Source organism: Anneissia japonica, unplaced genomic scaffold, assembly GCF_011630105.1.
Source record: "Anneissia japonica isolate Jap-2015-1 unplaced genomic scaffold, ASM1163010v1 scaffold287961_len116307_cov110, whole genome shotgun sequence".
Classification (NCBI taxonomy): domain Eukaryota; kingdom Metazoa; phylum Echinodermata; class Crinoidea; order Comatulida; family Comatulidae; genus Anneissia; species Anneissia japonica.
This window is the reverse complement of record NW_022691994.1, coordinates 96,252-104,886: the sequence shown is the minus strand read 5'-3', so window position 1 is coordinate 104,886 and position 8,635 is coordinate 96,252. Positions and strand designations below refer to the sequence as shown.

Below are 8,635 nucleotides of genomic sequence, written 5' to 3'. Positions count from 1 at the left end.
GTAGAATGGGCATATGCTTCTGAATTATAGCCCTTAATGGTGGTAACCTAGGGTGATAGGTAGTGACCAGTGGCAATTTGGTCGATCGTTGACGTGGTTTGTACGTCAGTGTTTGAGCACGAGGTATGTCCTTTGCTTTTTTTTATAGTTGGTTAAATACGACTTTTTCGATAAGCTTAGCAAGAAAAGGAAGGTTTGAAATAGGTCTAAAATTTTGGAGCAAGCCGAAGTTGAGAGAAAGCTTCTTCAAAATGGGTTTCACAATAGCAGTTTTAAATATCGATGGAACAGTTCCAGACATGAGGGATTTATTAACTAAGAGAGTAAGGGGCTTGATAATGGAAGAACAGCACAATTTAAGGAGATGGGTGGGTATAAAATCTAATGAACAAGATGCAGAGGATAATGAATAGATGCATTTCTCAACAAAAGTGCAATCAACAGTATCAAAGGAGGAGAAAGAATGAGTGTTCTTCAAGGGCGGATCTGTGGTTACCAAGGTGGTCAGAGCACAAGGTGTTGTAGTGAGTTGGTTACGAATCTTTGTAATCTTTTCACAAAAAAAGTTCAGTCAGCTGAGACATATCATTATGAGGAGGGAAAGAAACAGGTGTACCTTTTAAAAGATTTTTTACAACATTAAACAGTTTCTTTTTGTCATTTGAGCATTCTTCGATTCTGTTAGTATTTAGTAAGGTAGATGGCCTTAGCCTGCCTTAGTTTTCTGTTAAATAGTTTTAAATTTTTAATATATTCACGTTTGTCATTAACACATCTACTTGAATACCATCGTCGTTCAAATTTACGAACAGTACGTTTTATTAATCTAAGTGAACAGTTATACCAAGGTTTATTGTTCTTTTTATCCCGTATTCCAATTTCCCTAATTGGTGCAAACTCATCCAAAGCCAATTGCAATATATTACATAATAATAATAATCATGTACAGTATCTGGTGGCCCAATATCTTCCTCAATTGAGGATAAAGTAATATCAAGATAACGTTGTAATTCATTAATATCAATTTACTTAATCTTTCTGCTCTTGATAAAATTAGTAGTTGCCTTATTATCATTTTTTCTCTTAGAATTATTAACACAAATTTGGAAATCAATAACTGAGTGATCACTAAAGATAAAACCATGGTCATTAATATTGTAAATAGGTGTAGAATCCTTAGTGATAATTAAATCCAATAAATTGCCCTTATTGTGGGTAGGTCTGTCCATATGTTGAATAAGATTATAGTCATTGAGAAGATGTCTTTAGTTGACGTGCGAGTGTATTGTCTGAGTCCAATAGATGAACATTAAAGTCTCCAAGATAGACTGTTGCACGTGTCGATAGCAAGTTATCATCCAATGAAGATGAGAATTCTTCTAAAAAATTATCAGCATCAGCTGAAGGAGAACGGTATACAGAAACAATCCGCAGATTGAGTGATTTTGACAGTACCTCACAGCATTCATAAGAGCGAAGCTGCCAGTCGACAAATTCAAAGCCAAGGTTAGACTTGAAAAGCACACCTACCCCACCCCCTCGCCTACAGTACCCTGTTTCCTCGACTTATGGATGAAAGTATATCCTTTAGGTGTCAACGCAGTCTCAATTGCTTGATCATTTTTATGGAGCCACGTTTGAGTTAAGACGATCACGTCGTACTTGTGTTCCTCAATAAAATCTGCAATGCTGCTTGCTTTGTTTCCGACTGATCGAGCATTTATCAAACAAATGGATAGGTGGATTTGATCTTTGTCTACGTTTGTATTGTTTACATGGGCAGGTAATTCCAGATAGTCAGTTTTATTATGAAACCGCCTACCTGCCCTACAACCCCTGCGTGTTTTATTCCATATTTCTATGCTGGAATAATAGTCTACAATACCTTTTTCGATAGCAGAACAGCCGCTTGATCGTAGTCGAATCAAATCCTCTGAGGAATAAGTAATAAGGCCTTCACAAAAATAAGAATTTTCACGCAGATTGATGGCCAAAAATACCAAGAGGAGCATCAAACTGGAGCTCATATTGATTTGGTGAAAAGGTGTGTTCTTTACTAAGCACTTTATTTCCAATAAGTTACTATTTTAGACACAATCTTAAGAGCAACATGCAAACAGTGCAGCTACTGACCTAGCGCACTATACCCACTATATTTTGGTATTGAAGGGAGTTAGCCGTTAACACTGTTGAATAAATATAATATAAATACAGATTCTTGCAATAGTTTTCAACATGGTGTTGGTGGCCTTACTAAAACCAGCCAATGAGCAATCCAGCTATTATAGTAGAGATCAGTGGGACCATGTGAGCGGTCGCTCTTGTTTTGTATTCAGAAGGCAATATGATAACGTCACAATGTCCGATCAGAAAATCATATCTACATCTCATATATGTAATAAAAATTGGGGGGTCACCTTTCATCCTAAGGAGATATAACTGATTTAAAATAGGCATGATACTGAGCTTTTAAAAATTTTAATGCATGCGTACGCGCACATTATGATGCACACATGGAAAATTAAGGTACATGACATGTACCTCTTGACCTGAAGTTTTATGCCCATTAAATGTGATTAGAAATGTTAATTGGTTATGATGATATGGGATCATCAAAGTCTTGAGAAAAGAAAGATGAGGGGGTGGGGGTCAGAAAAGCCATTTATTTTGACCATGATGACGACATCAAAATGTAAAAATAGTCACACTTTTTAAAGAGAATTGTCTCAGCTAGCGCACTATACCCACTATATTTTGGTATTGAAGGGAGTTAGCCGTTAACACTGTTGAATAAATATAATATAAATACAGATTCTTGCAATAGTTTTCAACATGGTGTTGGTGGCCTTACTAAAACCAGGCAATGAGCAATCCAGCTATTATAGTAGAGATCAGTGGGACCATGTGAGCGGTCGCTCTTGTTTTGTATTCAGAAGGCAATATGATAACGTCACAATGTCCGATCAGAAAATCATATCTACATCTCATATATGTAATAAAAATTGGGGGTCACCTTTCATCCTAAGGAAATATAACTGATTTAAAATAGGCATGATACTGAGCTTTTAAAAAATTTTAATGCATGCGTACGCGCACATTATGATGCACACATGGAAAATTAAGGTACATGACATGTACCTCTTGACCTGAAGTTTTATGCCCATTAAATGTGATTAGAAATGTTAATTGGTTATGATGATATGGGATCATCAAAGTCTTGAGAAAAGAAAGATGAGGGGGTGGGGGTCAGAAAAACCATTTATTTTGACCATGATGACGACATCAAAATGTAAAAAAAGTCACACTTTTTAAAGAGAATTGTCTCATCTATAACATACTCAAAATTATGAGACGATTGATTAAAGATAAGTGAGATACGCGCAAATGAGTATTTTAACAAATGACGTCATAGATAAAAAGTAAGTTTTTTTATTTCAGATGGCAATGTGATGACATCAAAATGTCCGATCAGCCATTATGATCTATTAAATCATATCTACAAATCATGTGCTTTAAGAATAAGTAATAAAAATTGGGGGTCATCTTTCATCCTAAGGAGCTATAACTGATTGAAAATATGCATGATTTTGCCAAATTTTCATGAAGCAGATCACCAAAAATATTTATTATTTAGAATCTCAAGGAACTCAATATGATCCATAGTGAAATGGATTGAACAAGGAGAAAGAAATAATAAGTACTTCTTTGGTCATGAGAAAAGTACAAAGCAAAAAGACAAAATAAAATAAAAAAAATCTGATGAACATGTCTACTACACTAAAACACTGGAGAACAAGTTAACTTTCTCCCAATTTCTACTTGGCTTCCTAGATTCCGTATATTATATTTTTAAGAGACTGAAATTTATTCGATATTCTTGCAAATGGACAATTTGTCTTTGGAATGAATGATAATTAGGAAATAAATTATGTATCCCATCTGTACGATATACCATATGAGTGATGTGAGGAAAATTGCTCACTTTAATACTAAATATTTTTATATTTCTGTAACATGTAGAATGGGGCAACGGCATTGCACATAAGTGCTCAAAATGGTCATACAGATGCTTGTAAACTTCTTATTCAATCAGGAGGCAACAAGGATATTCAAATGAAAGTAAGTGTGATGTTACATTTTTTTGTGTTCTCTTAAATTTTTGTATATTGTATATTTAAGAGACTGAAATTTATTCGATATTTTTTGCAAATGAACAACTTGTCTTTGGAATGCACTATAATTAGAAAATATATGATGTACCCAATCTGTACCAGATACCATAAATCAGTGCAGCTAGGGTATAGACCCAAACGAAACGTTCGACCAGCTTAGGTAGGGCCCAAACTAGTCCCACGACCACTAATGATTACATAGCCAAACCAAGGGCAATATATATACACAGCCCAGGTGTGAATGCAAAAAGTGGAATGCATGCTATGTGGCTCGGTTCCAGCAGATACAGAAAATATTTTGTCACTCTTAACGCGTAATCATTAGTGGTCGTGGGACTAGTTTGGCCCTACCTAAGCTAGTCGAACGTTTCGTTTGGGTCTATACCCTAGCTGCACTGATTCCCTAGCAGGCCTCATCAGTGGTGAATAATACAAGTTAATTGTTAGTTTTTTAATAGGTTGTATATAGTATCTGTCTATAGATCATAAGCGAACAGCAGATAGACATTATGTAACTATCCTACTAATAGTTTTATAATATGCATGTTGTAGCCTCTGTCTGTCTATTGATAATATTAAGTAGGTGAATAATACAAGTTAATTGTTAGTTATAAAACTATTAGTAGCATGGTTGCTTAATGTCTATCTAAGTCTGCTTATAATCTCTAGACAGATCCTGTCTACAACATATTAAAAATCTAACAATTCATTTGTAGTATTCATCTACTTAATATATATTATAAATATATTGATAGAGGCTACTGTGTTATAAAATTATTAGTAGCATAGTTGCATAATGTCTATCTAAGTCTGCTTATAATCTATAGACAGGTACTATCTACAACCTATTAAAAAACTAACAATTAATTTGTATTATTAACGTACTTAATGTATATTATTAATAGATAAATAGAGGCTACAACAAGTGTATTATAAAACTATTAGTAGCATAGTTGCATAATGTCTATTTAAGTCTGCTTATAATCTATAGACAGATACTATCTACTACCTATTAAAAAACTAACAATTAACTTGTATTATTCACCTACTTAATATAATACATATATTGATAGAGGCTACAACAAGTGTGTTATAAAACTATTAGTAGCATCGTTGCATAATGTCTATCTAAGTCTGCTTTTAATCTAGAGACAGATACTATCTACAACCTATTAACAAACTAACAATTAATTTGTATTATTCACCTACTTAATATATATTATAAATATATTAACAGAGGCTACAACATGTGTGTTATAAAACTATTAGTAGCATAGTTGCATAATGTCTATCTAAGTCAGATTATAATCTATAGACAGATACTAGCTGCAACCTATTAAAAAACTAACAATTTGTATTATTCACCTACTTAATATATATTATAAATATATTGATAGAGGCTACAACAAGAGTGTTATAAAACTATTAGTAGCATAGTTGCATAATGTCTATCTAAGTCTGCTTATAATCTATAAACAGATACTATCTACAACCTATTAAAAAACTAACAATTAATTTGTATTATTAACCTACTTAATGTATATTATAAATAGATAAATAGAGGCTACAACAAGTGTGTTATAAAACTATTAGTAGCATAGTTGCATAATGTCTATCTAAATCTGCTTATAATCTCTAGACAGATACTATCTACAACCTATTAACAAACTTATATTATTCATCTACCTAATATATATTATGAATAGATAGATAGAGGCTACAAGAAGCCTACACAAAAACTACCTGTTTTATGGTCTATTATGCACCTATTAAAATTAGCACTAATAAAGCCTATTAACAACTACTAGCAATGGTGTAGCTCTCAGATCTACAATAAATAGCGCTACAACAACTATAATAAAACTACCTGTGTCGCTAATTATAGACAGTACCTATCTATCAACTATATATTTTATGTAGTCAGGATGTAGCCATAAAATTAATCTTAAAATCCTTAGTAGTTGAGATAAGAAAATCTACTACCAGCCTATTAAGCCTACTAAGAATAGAGCTACTTCTACTAAGAACTACCTGAATCTACTAGTATATTTTAATATGGGAACCTTGATGAATTAAAAAAACTAGATTTGAACTCGTCACTGAGGACGAGTTAGGTGATCAGCTTGTCAGGCAAAAGATATCTCCCGGCACTTAAAATTATGATTTATGGAAAAATGCCGTAGCTAGGATTGTCAAACTGTGCAGTTCAATATCTAGTCTGCGCCCTCTCCCGGGTCGTCAAAGAATTATAGAAAGGAAGAGGTTGGGGATAACCATGATGATGTCATCAATGTGAAAAAAAAATGACACATTCCCCTACACCTACAAAACAAAACAGGGGTTTCAGCAAGGACTGCACATTATTGCTATTACCACTAAAAACGCATGTCGCATGAATTGCGCGGTCGGATAAGCATGTGTTCTAAAGAACATAAGGCTGTGGGTTCAAATCGCGTATAGATATTCAATATTTTTTTGTTTCAATTTTAAGTTATTTTTTATCAATTTTATGTATCTTAATTTTTAATTCAAAATAATGATTATTTTTTGTACAAATAATCGTTCTATTTATTTAAAAATTTCTATCTTATTAGCTCTTCCAAACAACCAAATATAGTAACTTGCGCCTATACCGTATTTTAGCGTGAAGGAACGCATGGACCATGCACTGATCTCAACTATAATTGCTGGATTGCTCATTGGCAAATGCTAGTACAGAAAAAAGTGAAGAAAAAAGCCGACGCCATGTTGGAGGGCCTAAGTGACGTACCAGTTTAGAAAAGTTTCTATTGACATCTAGTTTAAAATTATAGTTAAAAATAAAGATTCTTGCAATAATTTTCAACATGGTGTTGGTGGCCTCACTAAAACCAGCCAATGAGCAATCCAGCTATTATAGTAGAGATCAGTGGGACCATGTGAGCGGTCGCTCTTGTTTTGTATTCAGAAGGCAATATGATAATGTCACAATGTCCGATCAGCCATAGTGAGCTATAAAATCATATCTACAACTCATATATGTAATAAAAATTATGGGTCACCTTTCATCCTAAGGAGATATAACTGATTTAAAATAGGCATGATATTGAGCTTTTAAAAATTTTAATGCACGCGTACGCGCACATTATGATGCACACATGAAAAATTAAGGTACATGACATGTACCTCTTGACCTGAAGTTTTATGCCCATTAAATGTGATTAGAAATGTTAATTGGTTAGGATGATATGGGATCATCAAAGTCTTGAAAAAAGAAAGATGAGGGGGTGGGGGTCATAAAAAACATTTATTTTGACCATGATGGCATCATCAAAATGTAAAAAAAGTCACACTTTTTAAAGAGAATTGTCTTAGCTATAACATACTCAAAGTTATGAGACGATCGATTAAAGATAAGTGAGATACGCTCAAATGAGTATTTTAACAAATGACGTCATAGATAAAAATTAAGTTTTTTTTATTTCAGATGGCAATGTGATGACATCAAAATGTCCGATCAGCCATTATGATCTATTAAATCATATCTACAAATCATGTGCTTTAAGAATAAGTAATAAAAATTGGGGGTCATCTTTCATCCTAAGGAGCTATAACTGATTGAAATATGCATGATTTTGCCAAATTTTCATGAAGCGGATCACCAAAATTATTTATTATTTAGAATCTTAAGGAACTCAATATGATCCATAGTGAAATGGATTGAACAAGGAGAAAGAAATAATAAGTACTTCTTTGGTCATGAGAAAAGTAGCAAAGCAAAAGGACAAAATGAAATAAAAAAATCTGATGAACACGTCTACTACACTAAAACACTGGAGAACAAGTTAACTTTCTCCAATTTCTACTTGGCTTCCTAGATTCCGTATATTATATTTTTAAGAGACTGAAATTTATTCGATATTCTTGCAAATGGACAATTTGTCTTTGGAATGAATGATAATTAGGAAATAAATTATGTATCCCATCTGTACCATATACCATATGAGTGATATGAGGAAAGTTGCTCACTTTATTACTGCATATTTTTATATTTCTGTAACATGTAGAATGGGGCAACGGCATTGTACATAAGTGCTCAAAATGGTCATACAGATGCTTGTAAACTTCTTATTCAATCAGGAGCCAACAAGGATATTCAGGCGGAAGTAAGTGTGATGTTACATTTTTTTGTGTTCTATTAAAGTTTTGTATATTGTATATTTAAGAGACTGAAATTTATTCGATATTCTTTGCAAATGAATTGTCTTTGGAATGCACTATAATTAGAAAATATATGATGTACCCAATTTGTACCAGATACCATAAGAGGGATATGTGATTTTAAAGCAAAAGTGCTCACTTATTAAACATACATATATATATTTTCTTGTTGATATACTTGTTGATATGTGTAGTAACTTATCCGATCACACTAAGAACATTGCTTTAGGTTTAGTTCCTAGTAATCCTTGATCAGGTATATT

General features: G+C 33.1%; 1 long non-coding RNA gene across 1 annotated transcript in view; it reads left to right on the top strand.

Annotated features, from left to right (window-relative positions):
* LOC117100150 overlaps nucleotides 1–8,318 on the top strand; it is a 10,315-nt gene extending 1,997 nt beyond the window's left edge. The window contains exons 2-3 of the long non-coding RNA XR_004444082.1: nucleotides 4,021–4,119; nucleotides 8,219–8,318. This is a non-coding gene — a long non-coding RNA (uncharacterized LOC117100150). The remainder of the gene's footprint in view (nucleotides 1–4,020; nucleotides 4,120–8,218) is intronic.
* The last annotated feature ends 317 nt before the right edge of the window (nucleotides 8,319–8,635 follow it).